General features: G+C 48.3%; 1 protein-coding gene across 1 annotated transcript in view; it reads right to left on the reverse strand.

Moving 5' to 3' along the window:
• The window catches only part of ELP1 (elongator acetyltransferase complex subunit 1), a 251,155-nt gene that overhangs the window by 84,223 nt on the left and 144,846 nt on the right, over positions 1-22,086 (reverse strand). The window lies entirely within an intron of this gene.

Raw genomic sequence — 22,086 nt, forward strand, 5'->3', positions numbered from 1 at the left:
TAACACATCGCTAGAATATGGCCTCCTTTGAGATCTGGCTCGCTGTTGTCATTTTGTCCCACACCACCTATCCGTCCGCACCAGCAGCACGTCCTCCCTCAGGCAGCCAGCAGCCTGCAGGTTGTGCTGCTGAAATGAGGTGACGGAAGCAGTTCCCACAGCTCCCAGGGCTGCCAAGGAGAAGGGACCTTTGTGCTTCTGCAGAGCACTGATGTTCAAACTGGCGCTAGTGATAGACATGGACAAAGCACTGCTTTCCATCACCTGCTTTGCCTCTGCAAATACAGAGGTTTGAGGATATGTATGACTGAGGCTTGGTTTGGTGAAGGCTCTTTGGCGGTATGCCCACATTGGGGAAGGGTACTTTGATTTACGAGGCTGCTTTACAGTGCAGGAGAGGGATGCGGTGTGCGTGCTGTGTGGCTGGTGGGGCTACCTTGTCCCTCTGGGGAAGGAGGGCACCTGGGCAGGCTGCAGGCTGTGAGCTGCTGCTTTTGGGGGGTGTCCCGTGTCTGTTTCCGAAAATGGACTGAAACCTTAGTCTGAGCTCCCTTAATCAGAGCCTCGTAACAGTGGGTGTGGATCCTTTAGGAACAAAAGACAAAGGCAATTGATAACATCAAGGCCCATCGCAGGACGGCTGATTTAAAAGGCTGGCTCCCAGCTGGCGCATTTAAAGGCTTCCAGCTCTGGTAGCAGATAGGGTTGTTTTTCCAAGGATATGCCTCTGAGCAGCTGTAAAAAGGTCCTGCTGCCTGATAGAAAGGCGTGCTGAAAGGTTTTTATTTGCTACTGTAGATTGATTGGAGTACAGATGCTCTGGAAGACGTGCTGCATTATTCATGTGGTAGATACCTTTGCTAAAAGCTAATGCACAGCCTGGAGGCTGTGAGAAGTGGTACAGTCCTTTGTGTGGTTTTGTTGATTCACTGGAGAGCCTGGACTGCTTTTAAGCTTTTTCTGAATACTGAGATTGATAAAGCAAATCGAGGAATGCGAGATCGCTTAGCTAATGGTTCTCCACCTCCTTTCTCATTTACAAACTATTACCAGCCTTTTTTTTTTTTTTAATGCATTATTCATACAAAACTGCTTGTTAGACTGGTCCTGTTTGTGAGATTTCACCAGTAACTCAGTTTTCTTGTGGCACCAACTTAAACTGCTTCCCTGACGGGCCTCAAGTGTCTGAGGTGCGGTATGCATGCCAACACACAGTTTGAAAACCGAGTGTCTGCAGTAACAGTGCCCCACGTTGGATTCTCCATTAATGCATATTCAGTAGTCTTACCTGTGAAGATTCCTGCTGTTGAAGGTAGATGCTGGGGCACCCACCACCAGCAGCAGGGCTGTGGGAGACAGCTCCTGCGTTTTTGCATGCTGACTGCAGTGGGAGGACCTCACACAGGGTTCAGGGTGCCATGCTCTGAGATATAGGGCCCTCTTTTTGTGGGAAGAGGCACAACTGCAGCGTGCGTGCTTGTGCCTGGACTGCCTGAGCCCCCTTCTGAGCTGCTGGCAGCCAGCAGCGTGCACTTCTTGCAGAAACAGCTTTAAGTTATACTGCAAACCCTGGAGTCAAAGATGCAAAATGCTTTTCCTGCTTGCACCACATCTGGTAGGGAGAAGACCTTGCTGGACTCAGCAAGGCAGGCTTTGTTTCCCAGTTGTGGCCACTGAATGTAGTTGCACTAGTCTGTGGGCTGAACACGCAAAAAGCCAGCCTGGGAACATATCTCTTTCTGCAGCTCCCTTTGCCATCTTTTAGCAACTGGCTGTCAAGTGACATGGTCAAGGCCATGGTCCAGTGCTCAGGTTGTCCATCTGGGGACTCTGAACTGACAAACCTCACCTCCAAGGCAACATCCTTTTAGGCAGGATTTTGCTTCTCCGTCTACAGCTGTGGAAGAGGCAACTGCCTCTGTTTGCTCTGCATTAGGTGGAACCAAGCTGTGAACCAAGAGGTGAAAACCACTGTATCTGTACCATTTGTTATTCTCCTAACAATAAATCTGTAGCTTCTGAGCTTGTAGTATTGTTTGAGATGACAGGTACAGATGGTATTCAAAGCTCTGGGTTGCTGCATACACATGTTATCTGGTTGACTGTGGATCCAAAGGAATTTATTACTGATAATTTCTCCTTGATAGTGTTATTACACAGCAAAAGTGGAATTTGGACAGCGAGGTGTGTCCAGGGGTGCGTGACCTGCTCTCTTGCAGGTGTGCCTAGGAGAGCGTCCACAGCTTGGAGGAGAGCCCAGCTTAAGCTCTGAGGCTCACAAACCATTTGGTGTGGCAGGTTTGAGAGAAGCTGGACCAGAAATGAAATGGTCTGTGCTTATTTGGCACCCAACCCGGGAGACTCATGGCTGGTGTCAAAGTTCTGAGGGCTTCGATTTTGTCTTGAAGCAGTAGCTCAACACAAACTGTGATAAAACATCTGTAAAAGGCAGGAGACTGTTTCATATGTGTGTGTCTTACAAATTGTAGGTAACACTGACATTCCTCTGTTTGCCTTCAGGGTTGCCTTTTTGAGGACGTAGTCGTCCTAGGTTCTGAAACGTTTGAGGATGGAAGTGTGTAAGTGGATTTTAAAAAAAAAATGCGAACTCAAAAATGTAAACCTGAGAGCCTTGAATTAGTGAAAAATGTTGCCTGGATGAGGGTTGGAGCCAGCATGCCAGCCTGTGACATGGCTGCGGCAAATACACACACCGGGGCAAGTGAAACGCCTAGTGTAGACCAGCAGGGCCATATGGCATAGCTGCTGTGTGCTCTGACTGCACTGCCGGGTGCAGGGAAACGACTGGCAAAGGCAACAGTCAGACATGCTGGACCTAAGAGGTGGTTGATAGATCACTCGCAAAAGCAATCAAATTGGCAGGCATGCGTACATTTTCCGAAGAAAGTGTTCTCTGGGATCTATCCCCCACCCCTTTCCTGTGCAGGAAAAGACAATTTCTGTTTTGAAATTAAAGAGCTATGGCTGGAATAAAAAGAAGAAGAAAAGAAAATGGGATTGATAGTGTTATCTGGTGAGCTGTAGAGTGTGAGCTGTGATTGCTCTTTGGATTTCTAGAGCTGTTGCTTTGCATGTACTGGAAAGCACAGACACCTTTACTTACCCTGTTACTACCACTGGGCTTTCCAGGCTTATTTACGTGGACATACATACTTTTTCAGTAGAAGCTAAAGCCTGTAATTATATTAATACAATCGCACCAGTGTTGCTGGTCCACCTTGGCATGCAGAAACTAATCCAAAAGGGGTACTTCTCACAGGGGAAAATGTGACGATGCTTTTCATCCCCATCTTGCCTGTAGATAAGCATGTCTGCACAGGGGCATTTGTTGGTGTGCTGAGCAAAACCCAGTGCAGGCGGGGCGGGGAGGGGGGGGGGGGGCCGTCCTGCAGAGAGCTGCCAGGATGCACAGCAGTGCAGGCCTGACCTGCCACAGTGGGAGCAGCAAGACTTTGTGCAGCTGGAGAAGGTGTGCTGTGACAGGAAGTGTCTTGGCCCACTGATTTCGAATTTGGACTCCTGAGTGTTCCTCCAGATCTCCAGTCGCAGGGGAGACAGGAGCTCTTCTCCTGCTGCAGATAAGACTTTCCGTGAGTGACCTGCTGACGACACAGATATTTAGTGTGCTGGACCTGAGCTCTGTCTCATGTGTTGGAAAAACCTGTTTCTGAAGCCCCATGAGAACAGAAGCTTGGAGATCCCAAAGAACTTGCACCCCTGGTAGGCTGTTATGAACAACAAGCCGTTTTCTGTCCCGCATGCAGTCCAGTCCCTGGACCCCAGTGGGTATTGGGGTACTGGTTGCTTAGCCAGTGAGTTGCTATCTAGCAGGCTTGGCATGCCCTGTGATCACCTCAGCAGCACAGTCCTGGCTGGCAGGGCTCACAGCTTCCAACCATATTAGCTTCTTGGAGGGACAAATGCAGAGCCCTTCCCAAACCTGGGTAAATTCCTCTGCAACAGCAAGAAAGGATGAGTGGTAATTTGGGCTACAGTGGGGCGGGTGAGGCTAGGCAGTGCTCATGGCAGATGTGTGGGGACCCCAGTTAGTGTGGGCTGCAGGACACATGAAGACCTGTCCAAAATTAACTCAGAGCAATTAGCAGGTTGTCTTTGAGGACTCTGGAGAGGGTGGAAGAGATTCCTGAGCTCTAGGCAGAGGAAGGCTTGAGCGTCTCCATAAGGAGAATATCAGAACAACAAGAAAAAGCGCAACGTGGGAGAAATAATGAGATGAAAGAGGCAGAATGAGCATGGCAAAACCAATCGTGTCAACACACGCTGATTTCCTCTTGCAAAGGGTGGTGAGCCTGGTGGATGTGGAGAAGCAGGAGATGTCATTTATCTTGACTTTAGGAAAATGTTCAGTGCTGTCCCACGCAATTAATATAAGGGAACATGCACTAGATACACCTGTCTATGGTAAGATACATGTAAATCTGGTGAGGAAAGTACACAGGAGAGCTTATGTGACAGTTAATTATCAAAATGTGAGGATTTATTGAGAAGAGTTTTGCAGGGTTCTTTCTGCCATCTGATGCTGTTTGGTATTTTTGTTAGTAATTAGGATAAAGGAATAAATAATAAACAGGAACCAGGAGGACCAGGAAGCCTGCAGAAGGACAGGGCTCTGGTTTGAAATTGCCTTGATGAGCTGAAGAAATGGCATGGGAAAATCAGGATGCAGTTCCGTAGTGAGAGATTCAGGTCTTCAGATGACGCAGTAGCATCAGACCCAGTGCAGTTCTGCAGAAAAGTGTCCAGGGGCTGCAGTTCATTCCAGGCTGAGCACGACCCAGTGCCATGCTGTCGCAAGTAAATGATAAATATGAACAGGAGAGTGTCTGGTAAAGTATAAAGGAAGCATCTGATCATCCATGTCAGTAAAATAAACGTATGCCAGTTTTAGGTGCAACTGCTTTGGAAAAATACAGATCAGCCAAAGAGGGTGGAAGTGAGGAGGACAAATTCATCAGCTGTTGAGAAAATGTGGCTGACAGAAGGAGAATGAGGTAAAAACTGGAGACGACTGGAAAGCTATGTGTCAACTGCGGAGGAAAGCTTGCTGCAGGAAGAAGGGAATAGTCTTTCCTGTGATCTGGCTAAACAGGATAAGAAGCAAGGGACATTGATTGCACAAAAGGAGATTTAATTTTGAAAGCAGGGAGAAGCTTTGTAATTGTAAAGGCAGCTGAGTGCTGGGATAAGATTCACAGGAAGATGATGCTCCGTCCATTACTGGAGAATTTTAGAAAAAGATCCATAGGGAAGGATGTAAAGAAATGAATGAGAAGAATAGGAAACAAGATGAACTCCCAAGACTTGTGATGACTTGGCCTCTGTTCCATGAATTTATCCTTCCTGAGAGACATGTAGGTGTATAACTAGGGTGGTGAGAGTCTATTTTGAACTGAAGCCTGCAGCACTCAAAAAGTAGGTATTTCCCATTTTTCACAAACCACTTGCCCATTTGAGGACCTTCTTGCTAACCTCATGCTGCCTTATCACTGTGGTGAGGAACCATGCTAGTATTGGAAATTGAGTACACTGTGCCACAGAGATTTTGGCTTTCATTAGTGCAGTTTGGCTTGTGAGGCCTGGCAAGGGCTTACAAAAGCTGTGCGGACTCTCCATGTATCTCACTTTTATCTGCTAACTTTGTTCCATTTTTTACTTCTTTGATGTAATTTTTCCTTTCCCCAGCCTCCCCTGAAAACCTTCTAATGTTGCTTTCTTGCTTTCCTCATATGGTTGGATTTAAATGAGAGAGTGCACACTGTAGTCCAGCTATTTTTGTTGCTTGAAGTCAGCTGGGTGAGTTGCTGCTTGTTTTCCTTCCCCTGAGCACGCCCTGTCTGATGAGTCCCTGGCAGGCAGTGTTGTGTAACGGGAACTTCTCTCATCTCCTTCATGCTGAACGCACACGGAAAGTTCTGGTCTGCTTTCACCGTATCTGCTCAGGATGCTCTCCCTAGAGATCACTGTGCAGATTTCACAGGGTTGTAGCATGGCTGAGGGTGGAGGCATCTCTGGAGATCATCTAGTCCAGCTGCCAGCTCAGAGCGGGTTCACCTGCAGCAGGTTGCTTGGGCATTGTCTGGTTGGATTTTGAGTATCTCGAAGGATGGAGACTCCATAGCCTCTCTCAGCAACCTGTGCCAGTGTTTGACCACCCTCCCAGTAAAGTTCCTTCTTATGTTTAACTGTCTGATCAAGCTCAGGCTGAAGGGCCTGTGGTTCCCCGGATCCTCTGTCTTGCCCTTTTTGAAGATAAGGGTGACATTTGCTTTCTTCCAGTCCTGAGGGGCATCCCCCGATTGCCATGACCTTTCAGAGAAAACCAAGAATGACCTCGCCACAACATGGGCCTGCTTCCTCAGCTTCTGAGCGTGCATCCCATCAGGCCCTTGTGCATGTCCAGTCTGTTTAAATGTTCCCTGACCTGATTCTCCTCCACCAAGAGTAAGTCTTCCTTGCCTTGGACTTTCCACAGGTCTCAGGGGCACAGGATACCTGAAGGCTGGTCTTAGCAGTAAAGACTGAGGTCAAGAAGGCATTAAATGCCTCAGCCTTTCTGGTGTCCTTTCTCACCAAGCCCCCGTTCCCATTCCTCAGCAGGCCCACATTTTCCTGAGTCATCCTTTTTCAGATGATGTACTGGTAGAAACCTGTCTTGTTACTCTTTACATCCCTCACCAGATTCAACTCCAGGTGGGCTTTAGCTTTCCTAAGCCCATCACTGCATCTTTGGACAGTGTCTCTATATTCCTCCCAGGACACTTGTCCCTGCTTCCACCTCCTGTGTGTATCCTTTTTATGGTTGAGTTTTATGAGGATGTCCTGCTTCATCCATGCAGGTCTCATGCTGCCTTTGCTTGCTTTCTTGCATTTTGGGATGAACTTGGAGAAGGTTAACCTTGAAAATGCTGCTGTGGTTGTGCTTGAGAAAGAATTTAGTAGCTTTTGTGCCATTTAGAAATTTTTCCTCATGCCCTTAGTGGCGCTTTTTTATATTAAATCTGCCTAAACTTATGAGCCTCTTTCTATTTTCTTCATTTGGCTGTAACTTTAACCTCTCTTGCTCCCAGTATAGTGCTCTTGAATATTTCCATGCCACCTGCAAGGACTTAACTATTTTAGCTGCTGCTTCTTTTGCTCCTTTGCAACAAGCTTCCTCATTTGTGCTTGGAACTACTTTCTGAGCCAAAACAGAGTTGCAGTTAATGTTTGGGCTTTCTGCTTTCTCTGGGCAAAAGAAAAGGTTTACGTTTCCTTTAAGAAGGGAGCTGAAATGCTCGAGATCTGTTACGACACCTGCATCTTCCTGGTGTGCCAGCGAGCAGCCTCCTTAGGTACCAGAGGGCTGGAAGATGGATGGATGCAGTACCACTGCCTGCTGTTGGCAGTTATTGGGGACAAGATAACCTGTTCATCTCCATGATCAGTTCTTACCAATATTTCCTCCATAGTGACAGCAGTGTATTTCATACAGCCTTACCCTTTCACACCCCAAGACAAGGAATACTTAAAATGAGAAAGGACAGCATAACCTTTTCAAAACAAGGTTTGGATGGCTGTATGAGGGTTTGGCTTTGATTTGTTGATGTACATTCTCTTGGGACGAGCTTGTTATAAATGAGGTGTCACTGAACAGGAGAGGAGAGAGGAACATTTGCCTTTGTGATAGAGACCTTCATCACAGGAAAGCCAAAGCTGCTGACAGGATGAGATGAAGATGGTCCCAAACCAATGGAGCAAAGGGGTGTCTTGGCAAAGCCTCCACCTGCTCTTGCAACAGTCCAACAGCGCAGTAATTCCCTCGGTGTTTTGAGGGGTCTCCTCTAGTTTCTTTGCAGGCTACAAACCAGGGACTGCCTCTCCGTCTGCCTCGTGGTGGATAGAACTTGGTGTTTATGAGTACACCCATATCATTAGTGACCTTGTCATTAACAGACTTACAAGCCCAACCCAGCAGGCTTCCCCCAGGCTGCTGGCGAGTCCTCTCTGGGGACAGGAGGTGGGTGTCTCTGAAAGTACTCCCTGCTCTGCTGGTTCTCTGGGCCATGCATAGAGGGCTGCGAGCAGAAGTCTCTGGAGGTAGGTCAACCTCATGAGGGTGGTGCAGGGCACCAGGGGTCTCCCTCCTTGGGGTTTGCAAGGCACAGCTGGAGAAAGCTGCAGCGATACTGATGTGTCGCTGGGAGTGGCCTTGCTCTGAGCCAGAGGATTGTTCCCTCACATCTGTGATAAAACTGTCGCTTGCTGCTGCTTCTGATGAAAGGGGAAAGAGGAGAGTGGGAACAGGGAACTGACTGCTCTGGTGAAATCACCTGGGAATAATATTTGTGTGGGGTGGAATGAATGATGGCTGGACCAGACCATGCTCCAACAGGCCAACTGCTCATGCCTGAGTCTGGTCCGTGTTAGCATGAGAGAGTCTGTCCCGTCTTCCAAAACCCTCCCGGGATGAGTGTGTGCTACTTGCAGAAAACTGTATCTTACTACAATACTTGATTTAGCAAGAGGGACATGTGTGCCCACTCTGCTGTTTCTAACGAAGCCCTTTTCATTGCCATGAAATCTGGTGGCAAACAAGGACACATCGTATGGGAAGTTGAGACGCAGCACTGGTTGCTTGTAGCTAGAAAGTGGCACCTGCAGAGTAGCACAAGCAGACACCTTTCTTGCTGCGTGCTTGTTTTGTGATTGCTGTGTTCCTACCAGGGTTGCAGCCAACAGCCTTTTCTCTGCATAAGGCAAGAAGAAAGGGTGAGCAATGCATGTGGAGTGGTGTGAGATTGACAGTTTTAAAGCCATCTGGAAGTGAGAAGTTCCTCTGCACAGTTTTTTCAATGCCTGTCACTTTGAATGCTCTTGTTTAACCACAGGGGTAGGGTGTATTGGAGCACATGGCCTGCAGTACCAGGTCTCAGGGAGAGAGGTCTTTGCCCTGTGGGAGAAGCATTAGTAGCATTATTCAGAATAAATATAATGACGTGATGTATTTGTCTTTGCCAAAACTGTCCCAGTCTAGCTGGGTGGACCTGGGACTTAGTTGGCTTGGTTGGTTAGTCAACTGCTAAGAGCAGCCGTTTCCCAGTGAAATGTGCTTGTATGTGAGTCTTGCTAGTGTACTGCATCCAGGTGACAAAGGTCTTCTGCGGGAGGCATAAGAAATATTGACATTGCTGACCTGATGTATGTACTGCACTGCTCCCCAGCTGTGCCCTGATGCTGGCTAGGTAAGAGCAGAAAGTTTTGGAGCAGCCTGCTCCGCAGCTGTTCCTCTGCTGAGATTCAGCAAGAAGCAAGATGCAGCAAGAAGCCTGCCTCTGTCTGATCAAAAGAGGGGCCAACAGTCTCTTTAAAGTGGAGACACTGAAACGAAGACCTTGTGCCTGTGTGAAGATTGCACAAGCCTGGTTTGGGAGCAGGTAGCAGATGTCTTCATGCTTCAACATAAATCTGTTGTGGGGACAGCAAAGTGAGGAGAGGGGGAGTACTTTTTATGGAGCTCTCTTGTACGGTCTGCTCCATATGGAGTCATGTCATGAAATTTACAATGCATGTAGCTGGCTCTCAGGCAGAAAACCAGCAGTATTTCATGATATATTAATTGCCTTATTTAAAGTAATGTATTTAACTGCTTCCTTTCTACAAGTCCTGGGGTACTGGGAATGGGAATGTCTCTCCTATTTCCCATGCACAGCTTGGTGTTCAGTGTAGAGCAGTGTTGAAGCTGACTCCATGTACATCTTTGCTGTCCTCATCTGGCTCTAAGCATTATTGGATTGCCCTTGGCAGAGACAAGATAGCTGAAAGGGCTTTTCGAGTCTCCTAGAGTAACTCTTCTTGTCTTTTGGCAGCAAGTTACATTATTCATTTTTGGATGGGGAGGGGTGAATGTTGAGAGGATCAGCTGTGTGGAAGAAAAGGACAGGGACGGGAGCAGAGAGGATTTAGCAGGAGAGGAGAAGCATAAGATGAATGAAAATGAGTTGAAGACGATAGGAGAGAAGGGGCCAGAGAAAATAATGGACCTAGGCAGATTTCGGAAAGGCCAGTGATTCTTGCTTTTGTTTGATTTTATTACTTGGAGCTGAGTGCATGTAAAGATTTCATTTCATGGACTGCTTGATACAGGACTGAAAGAGGATGTGTGTCTTCTCTGGAACCTTCTCGTTGTGTATCCTTGTGCTAGTTTCAGTATGCTTATTTGCGTGCAGTTGAAGTTTGAATCTCTTGTGGCACTCTTCTTGGATACTTGCAAACAGTGCTCTCAAGAGACTAGCAAGGCTGCCCTATGGGTTTTTTGGCCATAGAAGCATCACCTACAGGCAGTGATCTTGTGCTTGCACAAGCTTAGTTTGGATGAAACTTGTAAAAAAGGCTTTAAATAAAGGTGATCTTATAGCTGGTGGAGTAGGATTGCCCATTTGTATCACTGGAGTCAGCAGCGAGCCTCCTCCCTCTACAGCCTTGAGTCAGTGAAACGTTAATATGTGTTGGCATGGGGACAGAAGGGGCCAAGGACTTGTGTCTCAATGGATGCGTGTCAGGTGGATGCATGCTGGGTGCTGCCAGGCCCCCAGATGCATTGTGCATGAAGGTGGAGAGGAGGGCTTAGTTCATGTCTGGAGCCTGCTTCCACAGGAGATGGGCGCTGGGATGGCCCAGGGGCAGCTCTGGGCATGGAGAGCCAGCTCTAGGCAAATAGGGAGGTGGTTTCCAGCCTGGTTAGCTTGAAAAACTTTCTGTAGCCAGAGACCTCAGACACCTTCCCTGAAGGACCTCCAGGTGGCCTAGCCAAGAGAAGTTTCTTGTGCCCACTGGGCTTGTTCCACTCCTGTGAGTTCTCCAGATGCCATTTTGTGTTGCTTTGAATGCTTTTGTGCCTCGGTTTCCTTCCTTTTCTGTGATGTCGTGTGATCTCTGCTTCTGAAGGTCCCACCTCTTTTGCTTACCATCATCTTCAGCTCTGCATCTGGATGGGATGGTCTCTTCCCTCTACGCATCCTTTTTGCAGTCCCATACAGTTGTTGAGGTTAATCTCAGGGAAATAGGGCCTGCTTGTTTTCACGAGGGCAGTAGAGAAGGTTTCAGCACCAAACAAATGAACTAGATTTAAACTTTTGGCTTTCATCTGCCATTATACCACTCTTAATAGTGACCCTGAACAGGGATACATTTGAAAGGAGCTACTCTGACCTGTTAATGGCAGGAATAATGGCCATGGCTAAACAGCTTGGCTTGGAGCACTGCTCTTGGTGCCATAATGAAACAGATTGTTCTGCAGTGGCTATATCTAATTTAGTCGTTTTGCCCTGGCTGTTAAGAATTGCAATTCTGACATTAAGTATTGCAACTGAAAATTGCTTAAAATGGAGATACTGGGTGCCCTGCTGAGGGGGTTAGCGCAGCCAGTATGAGCGGGTGTAGCCCTGCCACACTCCGGATGTAGCAGGCTTACTGCACATGAAATCACAATATTATGTGATTTCTCTGTTCCAGCTCTGTGAGTCTGTCTCCTGTCCAAATCAGGGTCTGTTGTCATTGCTAGGCTTTTATCAAGTCTGCCTGGGAAATGCCGCTGATGGAGATTCATGCCTTTCCCTCTCCCACTCCTGTGACTGTTAGAAAGTTTTACTGCTGCCTAATTGGAGACTTCTCTGATGTGGTTAAAACACATGTTTTTTGACTGTCTCTCTCCCCTAGACTTTGAAAGCAAACGATTTATATCCTCTTTGTAGCAACTTTTTCCGTGTTTGAAGCCTACTGTCATGTCTTCCCTCCATCATCTCCACCCTGAAGCTTTTAGGATTTCTTAGCAGGTCTACCTGCTAAGAGCCAGTCTACCTCATTCCTTGCTTGTATTTTCAGAGCAGGGAACATGCCTGGAAGCAAAGAAAGTACACAGAGATATAGCCTGTAACCAGGCTGGTAACTGATGGGATTGCTCAGCCTTTCCCCTCGCATAAAGTCAGTGGAAAATTGTCACCAATGCTAAGCCAGGATGATCAGATGGATGGCAGTGGACACTCTTGGCTCCAGAAAGAGTCATGCATGCTTAGCCCTTGGTGTCTGTTTGGTGGATGGGGGCCTCGTAGCGGATAGTTCTGCTCTGTGCACCTGGGAATTAGAAAATGAGTGCCCTTCCTGGCAGCCAACAGCGGGATGCATGGAGGTCCTGGCTTCCACATCGTCTGGTGTCACCTCTCCCCTCCCACAGTGGGGATCCGCTGTTAACATTTTGGGTGCGTGATGTGATAGGAGATGCTGGGTGGCAGATGGTGCGTGCTTTGGAGTTTGCTGGTCCCTGGGGACTGGGAAAGAGCAGAAGGCTGGCGTGCACTGAAGAGTGTGCAATATAGGGGCTGGGCATGCTAAGTGGGATTTCCTGCCCCCAAACTTCTTAGTCAGGTTACAAACCCATCTCCCATCTGACCTTGATGTAGTCTAAATTTTTCCCTGCTCCAACTGGGTGTAGCATGGCCCGTGATGTGCGTCCAGGTGTTGCTGGAGATGTGCACGCCTGTTCACAGGGGAATGAGGCAAGGTCTGCTTCGTAGCTACTCCTCCCTTCCTGGAGTGACACTGTCACACCGCCTGGCTGTGGTTCCCTGGGTCAGTTGAGGGGATCCCATCGCTGCCAAAGATACTCCAGTTCCCTCTGCTTCCAGCTGTGATGTGACGACCATCTATTTGTGCTCTGTTTGACCCACATCAGATACTTTTTATGATCTGATTATGCTCAAGTGCCTTATTCTGTTGGGTTTTTTTTTCTCTTTTTTTACCTGTCCCCCCCCCCCCCCCCCCCCCCCCCCCGAGTTAATTTTCTGCTCTTTGAGCAAGAGAAAGAAGCTCATGGATGGGACTGAAAGTGCCAGAACACAAATATGCCAGGAGTGTGTGCTGGAGAGTCAGACCGTAACAGTGTGTGGAGCCACACCCAAGAGCTGGTATTTCCAGGAGATAAGGTGCCCATCAATCTTCTGTCAGGCCTTCCTCAGGGTATGAGGGAAATAACTTCCTGGTGTGTATGCCCTCTAGCTCCTGGCACTATCGATGCCAAGGATATCAAAGATGGTAAAAGGCAGAATAAAGTGCTGCTAGTGTCTTGAGTTTCTAGACTATTAGGGCTGACCTGGCTGCTGTGACTCTTTCACAAAATACCGTGCACCAGAGGAGAAGGTGCTCTCAGTTGGGTCCAGATTAGGCTACCATGTCTGGGTTTCCTCAAACATATTGCACTTTTTCCATGTGGTTATTTTGTCCAGGAGCAAGAGAAGTTAATCCAGAATTCACAAATTTCATGCACAGTGCCGGCAAATCTGTAATCCTAGGGTAAGTGGGATGCAAAGGGGCAAGTGGGAACATGCTGGCCTACTGTGAAGCACGTATTCAGTCAGTTGGACATGCATATGCCCGTTTGTTTTGTCTGACATTTCCTGGAGAGTAGTAAATACGCCACAGCATATAGCTCTCCAAAGACTGCTTCTGAGTGCTGCAGATATCCCTAGACTTCACAGCCCTTTTAGGAGCTCATACCTTTGGCAAGGAGCTAGGACCTTTGCAGTCAGGTTTCACGGATGAGTCATGAAAAGCTCACTTTTCATAAACAACCTTGTAAAAGAGTCAGAGCTAGAGCAGAGCAAAATCCCTTCAGTGCTGCTGCATTGTGGTGGACCTGGATTCTCCATCTTTAACTCTCTGTTCTTTAGAGGTCACATAAGCATTTCCATGTTCATGTCTGGTAAGCATGAAAGGGCTGAGTAGGCTGTGCTTGAGAGTATTGAAGTGCCCCAGTGGTTTTCTGGGCACCTTTTCAGGTGCCAGGAAGAGGAATCCCACCTGTTCTGAGCACTGGGCTAAGAATTGCTACTGCTTTGCTGTTTTATCTTACAATATCAGACCCAACTGCTGAGCCAAGGACAATATGACTGTATCTTTAAAAAAAAGGAAGAAAAGGTCTTGCAAGCAGCAAAGTTACAGATCAATTCTAGGTCGACTCCCTTTGGTCTTCCTTGCATGCGCCGCCGCTGACTGTGCTTGCTGCATTTGTGACTTAACCTGTGCATACACGGAAACAGCAGGGCTAGTTTCAGGCCCATTTTTTAGTGAAGCCTGCACTTTGTGCTGCACATTGAGGATGTCTCCTGAGGATGTCTCCAGAGGTTTCTCTGCTTTCCCTCAGGGCGCCAGTATGCTGGGCCAGTTGTCCGAATCCCTACTGCTTGCAAGGGGCTGGACCTGACAAAGTTTTCACAGTCAGAGAGCGTGGATTCTAGCAAGACCCCTGTTAGGTGGGAGAATGTGCAGCCATGACCTCACTTTCTCTGCCTCCTTCTGCTGTATTCTTGGCCTCGGACAAGAGATGAGGATCTTTTTATTTTGAGACCAGCTTGCATGAAGGTTCCTCTGCTCTGTAGTTGAGGCTCTCCACACGATCGGATCTGTCTCTCAGAGTAGTCCATGTTCTGTCCTCCTTCTTTCAGCTCAGAGCCAAGCACCCAGAAATGCCTGTTGTGAGAGGCTTCAAGGAATAGTTTAAAACTATCTGTATGTCCTTGCTGTATCTCTTGCAGTTGCTTTATCCTGCTTAGAGAGGCAGAGGAGTTGCTTCCTCTGTTTATGCCAGCAGTGAGGAACTATGAAGCAAATGGATGCGTTTTACTCTATTTCATATAGAGCACTGCATATTCTTTCATGAGATGATAGTGCTCCCAGTGCTAGGGTTGCACATCTCAATGGGCAGAAGCTGTCTAGGAAACACTGTCCAGCCTGAAAAAACCTGTGCTGACTGCCTGCTGCAACCTGGTAAGCAGAGATCTGAGGATTCCTTGCAGGGATGTCTGTATCCTACTCCAGGACGTCTTGGCAGCTTCAGAAAAACATCTCCTTAATGTTTGTTGTTGGAAGAGGTGGGAGTGACAACCACAAGGTCTCAGGACTTGGTCTTTTGAGAGCTGGGTGAGAGGAGGATAGTGCTAAACACATTCTTTGCATCAGCTGTATGGTTAGAAACATACGGACACCAGTACAGTCTGCAGTGTCTCCATTCATCCCAGTTCCCCCTCCCCCCACAGAGAGGCTAGTGAGACTGGGCATTAGGTTGGGCTGATGGGGAGGGAAAGCAGGAGGCTGATTCTTGGATTGCAAAGGCTACGCTGCCTTCCTCCTTTCTCCAGGATGCAAAGGGCTCTGTGCCATGCTGGCAGAGGACCGACGGTTCCTTCATCAGTCCCTTTCATCCTTTTGTCAGTTCAGCATCAGCCTCTGTGCTGGGATAGTGGCACCAGAGCCCTGAGCAGCAAGTGAGTGCAGATCTTCTACCTCCTTGCCCAGATGAGAGGACCCAGACCTCAGCTCCAGATGCCTCTCAAGATGGGGATATGCTGCTCATGGGCACTGCCCAGTGTGCAGGGATGGTCTGCATGCCCCTGCTGTGGGCACCCTGGCTCCTTGCTGTCCCACGAGCAGGTGGGGTGAGCTAGGGCTCTCTGACCTGTGGCTTCAGGCCTTACCTGGTGCTGCATACCCAGGATTTTCAGGACCTTGGGCTCTGCCCATGCTGGCTCACCCTGCTCAGACATGGCTGTGCAAGGAGAGACTCTCTATGCACTGGGGCCAGCCCTCCAATGCAGGGAGAAAGCCAACCCCATTAGTCCTAAAAACATCCAGAGAAAGCATATTGTTAAGGGACTATGCAAAACATTTAATTTGGGGGCTCTACAAAAAGCACAAATATGCTTTTTTTTTTGGAGGTCATGGTGCAAGTTTTTGCAATGAAAAAGCAGTCCTGTCTTGTTGACAAAATGGTGGTGTATTTTCCCTCACTTTCTCCCCGCATCCATTATACCAGTTGCTATTTGCATTGTTTTGAAAATGGTTGCCTCTCTAAACAGCAATTTTCATGGAATGGGGAAGAGATGTATTTTCATCACTCCCTGTCAGAGGAACAGATGGGAGAGCTGAGCCTGCAAGTTGAACTTCAGGTTTATTGGGTTGAAAGTCCACACCATATGAGTGTGCATCTTGGTATGTTGCCAGTGGCATTTTTAGGGCAGTACAAGATACACATGGCTGAGATCCAGAGGCCCTAAAATCACAGAATCACAGAACAGTTGAAGTTGGAAGGGATCCCTTGAGATCATCTAGTCCAACCCTCCTGCTCAAAGCAGGGACAACTATAGCTGTTTGCCCCGCACCACGTCTGGTCAGGTTTTAAGTATCTCCGAGGACGGAGACTCCACAACCTCTTTGGGCAACTTGTGCCAGTGTTTGACTACCCTCACAAAAAGAAAAGTGTTTCATTGTGTTTAAATGGAGTTTTCTGTATTTCAGTTTGTGCCTATTGCTTCTTGTCCTGTTGCTGGGCTCCACTGAGGAGAGTCTGGCTCCGTCTTCTTTACTCCCCCTCCTGAGGTATTTGTACATATTGATAAGATCCTCCTGAGCCTGCTCTTCTCCAGGTGAACGGTCCCAGCTCTCTCAAATGAGAGATACTCCCAGTCCCTTCATCATCTTCATGCACCTTGACTGGACCAGTATATCCATGTCTCTGTTGTACTGGGGAGCCCAGAGCTGGACCCAGCACTCCAGGTGTGTCTCCCCAGTGCCAAGTAGAGGGGAAGGATCACCTCCCTGCTGGCAACAATCCTCCTAATGCAAGCCAGGAGGCCATTGGCTTTCTTTGCTCCAAGGGCACGTTGCTGGGGGTGCTCATGGTCAGCTTGTTGTTCACCTGGACCCACAGGTTGTTTTCTGCAAAGCTGCTTTCCAGACAGTTGGCACCCAGCCTATACTGGTGCATGGAATTATTCCTCTGCAGGTACACGACTTGGCTCTTCCCCTTGTTGAACTTCATGAGGTCCCTGTAGGCCCATTTCTCCAGCCTGTCCAGGTCCCTCTGGGTGGCAGCACGACCCTCTGGTGTATCAGTGACTCCACCCTGTTTTGTGTCATCTGCAAACTTGCTGAGAGTACACTCTGCCCCATCATCCAGATCATTAATGAAAATTTAAGCAGGATTGACCCCAGTGTCTACTCCTGGGGCACACCACTGGAGACTGGCCTCCAGCTGGACTTCATGCTGCTGATCACACAAGCCTTTGAGCCCAGAAGTTCAGCCAGTTTACAGTCTACCTCACTGTCTGCTTATCTAGTCTGTACTTCATCCATTTGTCTATGAGGCTGTTACGGGAGACAGTGTAAAAAGCCTAGCTAATGTCGAGATAAACTACATCCAGGTCTTCCTTGCCTTGGACTTTCCACAGGTCTCAGGGGCCCCACGTACCTTAAGGACCATCTTAGCAGGAAAGGCTGAGGTGAAAAAGGCATTCAATGCCTCAGCCTTTTCTGTGTCCCTTGTCATGAGGCCTCCTGCCCCATTCCTCAGCAGGCCCATGTTTTCCCTAATTGTCCTTTTACTGCTGCGGTACCTGTAGTAACCTTTCTTATTGCCCTTCACATCCCTTGTCAGACTCAACTCCAGGTGGGCTTTAGCTTTTCTAAGCCCAACCCTGCATATTTGGACAGTGGTCACCTTCTTTTGCCTGGTGTCCCTGTCTGTTCTTCTGCACTATGGATGGCAGTAAAGGAGAGGAAACCTGGAATGGAACCAAATAGTTGTGACTGGCAAAACCTGAAAACAGAGAAGAGGGAAGTGAACATTTAAAATAGGAAAGGAGGACCCTGCAGGGAGCACTGAGCAGAGCTCCGTGGCAGATCCCACCACCCTAGGGTGGGCCCGGCGAGGTGGTGGATGCCCAGGGCTCTGCCTGGCCCTGTGAGGAGAGGCCAGGGCTCTGCTACTGTCAGGATCTCCTTGTCCAGCTCCCTTTTCCTCTGGAAGTGGGAGCCTGTGTGACAGGGCCAGGAGGAGGTTGGTGAGAAGGTCCTGCAGTGTGGTGAGGCCTTGAATGGGGGGAGGTAGGTGGAAAGTGCAGCCAGAGCCTCAGCAGCTTTGGAAGAGCTGAGAAAAGTTACTCGTACACCAGAGTCTCCTGCTTGCCATGGAAAGATGGGGGAGAGGGGGATCCCATGGAAGTGCTTCTGCCTCCTGCTCTAGGGAAGATTTTGCAGCTAGCTCGCTGTGGCCCATGGAGTCAGCTCTGACGATGCTGCAGCCCCCCACCAGCCCCTGCTCCCAGCAGTGAGAGGACCTGCCTCCTCATGTCAGGGTGGTGGGCAAGGGGGGGGCATGGAAAGGGTGAGATGAAATGGAACTGTGTCAGTGGGGCACCACTTGCGTGGGCTAGTTTGATGTGAAATTAGCTGAAGTGGAGCGTGGGGGTCATCTGGGAGCTCAAAGGCCTTTATGGAGAAGGCGGGGGCTGCTCTGCTGCAGGACTCACCCAAGATAGGAGAGGAGTCAAGGTGGGCTTGCCTCCAAGAGTGAATGCTGCCAGTGGCCCAAGTGGCCATCTTTGCTCACTGCCAGGACACTGTTTCCGTTCTGTGAGGAAGCTGTTTTGAGTAGCTGACAATCTTGCAGGGGTGGAGAATAAAAGAGGAAAGAGCAGTTATCTCTGCCTGGTACAGGAGTGCAGCAGATAACATTATGTTGTTCTTCTGAAACAGGCACTCAGGAGCTGCTCAAGGACAGCCCTGTAGGGAAGTGTTTTGCCCAGCCCAGCTCTTCCCCGCTTCTCTATCTGGGCTGCTGCTTATCTCTCCGTGTGTCTCACCGCAGCTGTGTGAGGGAGTGGCATCTGGCACTTTTGCATCGCAGACGTGTCATGGCAGTTCGGGGCCACATGCAGCTCCTTCTGGGAGCAAGAGATATATCAGAAACTGGCATCTCCTTGTGCCTGTAAGCTGAGGAGACCCTCGTCTCCCACACAGCATTCACAGAGCTGCCTTCTCTGACACCTGTGTAAGGAGGCAAGGCCAGCTTTTTGCCAGCTGCACCAGAACAGGTTCTCTGAGCCCTGGATAGGAGGTGCTGTAAAAACCTTGCTTCTTCCCCTTGCCTGACCATGAGCATTTTGCACCCAGCTCTGCCTTCGTTGTGGTGCTCTTCTTGTTAAGAGGAAGGAGCAGAGATGCTTCCCTTCCCTCTGGTCAATCCCCCTGCTCCACCTTCAGCCCTGGAGGGTGGACATGGCAGTGGAAGGGCAGATCTGGGCAAGCTGTGTGAAGGCAGGCTGCACTGGGGGCCTGCTTGGGGGATAAGTGTCTCTGTAGTCCTTTTAGTACCTATACACCCATCTATGCATTCGGTATTGGGCCTGCATTTATACATAACACAGCTTTTGGTGTGTTGAGAGCTCTGATGGAGAACTTCTAGGAATGGTGACCTCTTTCGTCTGCAAAGATCTTGTAGGCACCATAGCTTGCCACTGTCTAATAGCTGAGATCTGTCAGAGCCCTGGCCGTGCTGTTCTCATTAACAGTCAGCTGGAAGATCGTCTCTTGCTGAGATCTTGTCCGCTGCATGGCTTGTAGCAGACAGGCTGTACACACAGGGGCTTATTTTACTTAGTGAAGATGTGAGCTTTCTCAGTTGTAAATCGTAATGTTTCAGTATGATTTGGTGGCACTGTGCCCTTGGTTTTCTCCAGTTCAGCCTCCTGTTCAGAGCAGGACTATTATGAACATTAGATCCAGGAGGATATAGCTTTGCCTAATTAAGTCATGAAAGGATTTCCAGGGATGGAGACCTATCACCACTCGAGCAACCTCTAGTGCAGAACACTCCTCCACACTGCTTCCAAAAAAGTTTTTCCTAATGTCCATGTGTCTGCTTTATTTGGGATCAGCGTCTCCCACTGTACCAGATCCAGTCTGCTGATGCTGCACCTATTCAGGCTGTTTTTCGCTGTATTTTATCCAAGAGTTTTTTCTTCTAATGCTGAGCTTTCTGCTGTGGCTGCAATCATGTCAAGAGGGACACTGTGTTGCTGGGACTGTCTTTGCCAATTTTATGATATTGCCAGTCATATCTTGCCCTGCTGTCCGAATTGTACATGCTTTGAAGTCCACCCCTGTGGCAGCTGAACCTTAAGTCTACAAATTGAAATAGGAGAGAGCTGTCTTTCCTAAGCACTGTCCCAACTTGGGCATTTAATTCCTTTTATTTCCTTTATTCCTTATTCACTGTTAACATTTTACAGGTAGTCTGCATGGGATGTCAGTATCTTGCTGTGTGTTCCTACTCTCCATGGGAACGATATCGCAATAATGAGTATCTCCCGTGTGCTTGGCGACTCCTTTCTGCAGAGGAGCCTTGAACCTCCAGACCACACACTTTCTCCACCTCAAGAGCAGTTTAGCTAGAAGTTCCTTGGAGCAGGCAATTAATTTCCTTCTGAAAAGATAATGTTCCTGCTGTAAGAAGGAACTGTTGCATCCAGACAATATAATGATTTTTTTTCCTGTGGTGTGGGTAAACCTAACCACTAAAGCTGTAATGAGTGTGAAGTTGTTTGAGAATGGTACACCTCTGGGGCTGTTTGGGGAGCTCGCCAGTTGCATACAACCTCAGCTTGATTTCTGCCTGTGAACATCCCCTCTTCCAAGATTAGCTTCCCAGGATCACTGCTTTCTTTTTCAAATAACTTGCATTTCTTTGTTTTTGTTTGGGTAGGTAGCCCTCACTGTATCAGAGATCTTTTGCACCTAATGTTTTCTGCACAAGAAATTTAGTCAGCTAAGAATATGGAAAAATGCAGGGTTGACATAGGTAAAACATGCCAAGGTAAAACTGAGCAACAAAAATGACTGTGAAAGCAACCAGTGATCTGCCAGGACTGATTTTTTACAGGCATGTGTATTTGTCCAAGGTGGGGTTGGCTCTGAGCTGTGCCAGTAGATTGGGAGGAGGCAGGGAATAGGACAGGACTTGTGTCCTGCCACTATTCACAGCCCAAATCTTCCAGTGTGACGTGGGATGTGAGCTTTGTGCATCTTTGTGTTGATGGGTGCTCGTAAAGCTCCAGTTCGACTGCCTGGGGTCAACCAATACAGATTCCTAGCATTTAATAGTCATGCCAGGAGGATGCAATACTGTACCAGCAACAAGGACGTTTTGGTTTAGAAATGCTTAGACCTCTGCTTGTCAGGTGATGATGCAGTTGGCTTCCTGCCATTGAGTGCATGCTTCCCTTCAAACGCTTACCCACATGAGTGAGCGGTCTAAGTCTTGATGTAACTCAAAAGCTGCTTGTTTGGGTTCCCCTCTCAAACTGGAGTATCGTTGATCCAGCATCACTGATAATACTATTCACCAAATGCACGTTAAACAGATTGATATACAGCAAAACCAAACCCTCTCCCAGTCTTTACCCGTACTCCCAGATGATTGTGTGGGACTCTCTTTCACCCATAACCTTCTTGCCTGATCTGGATTTCTTTTCCTTTGGGCAGTAGGATCTTCTCACCATCCCCGCCATGTGCCTTTTACTGTCTAGGTCTTGTGCAAAGAGCAGGAGTTGGTAGTCTGAGTTGCCTTTTCTGCCCAACACGGGTAGTTTCCTATTTGAAATCAGTTGCATCAGTTCCATTAAGCTTCACTGCTCTCTGTGGGAAGGGATTCTTGTGTTTAGCATGCTTTATGTATCTCGTTTAAACACCATGTAAAATGCTGTCTATCAGGGGGCTGTGGTGCAGTTATAAACCAGACATGCAGAATGTCATTGTCTGTGGGAAAAAAAACAACAGGTGACTGTAACTAGTCCTATGATCTGTCAAACCTCTTTTTTCCCTTCATGTGAGCAAAATTTAGACTTGTTTTTGGTCCTAAACCACCTGAGGGCTAAATGAAGCATGCATCCACATGGGCTCGTTCACTCGCCATCTTTCAGGCTTTCCTCACCCAAGATGTTGTATCTTTCATGCTTAAGAGGAGGATTCATCTCCTCTTAAACTTGCTGCCATGTGGCCCTGCCCCAGCAATAGGGACTGCTGGTGCATGCATAGCCCAGCTGGCTGGTGATGGAGAGAGCTGTCTTTTCTCCCCTGCACTCTCCTCTCTCCATCAAGGATGTGCAACGGGTGCAGAGACAGATCATGCCAAAGGGGTGAAGACCAGCAGAGAAAAACATGTCTGCCACTTGCTGGCTG

This window comes from Mycteria americana, chromosome Z (genome assembly GCF_035582795.1).
Source record: "Mycteria americana isolate JAX WOST 10 ecotype Jacksonville Zoo and Gardens chromosome Z, USCA_MyAme_1.0, whole genome shotgun sequence".
NCBI classification, from domain to species: domain Eukaryota; kingdom Metazoa; phylum Chordata; class Aves; order Ciconiiformes; family Ciconiidae; genus Mycteria; species Mycteria americana.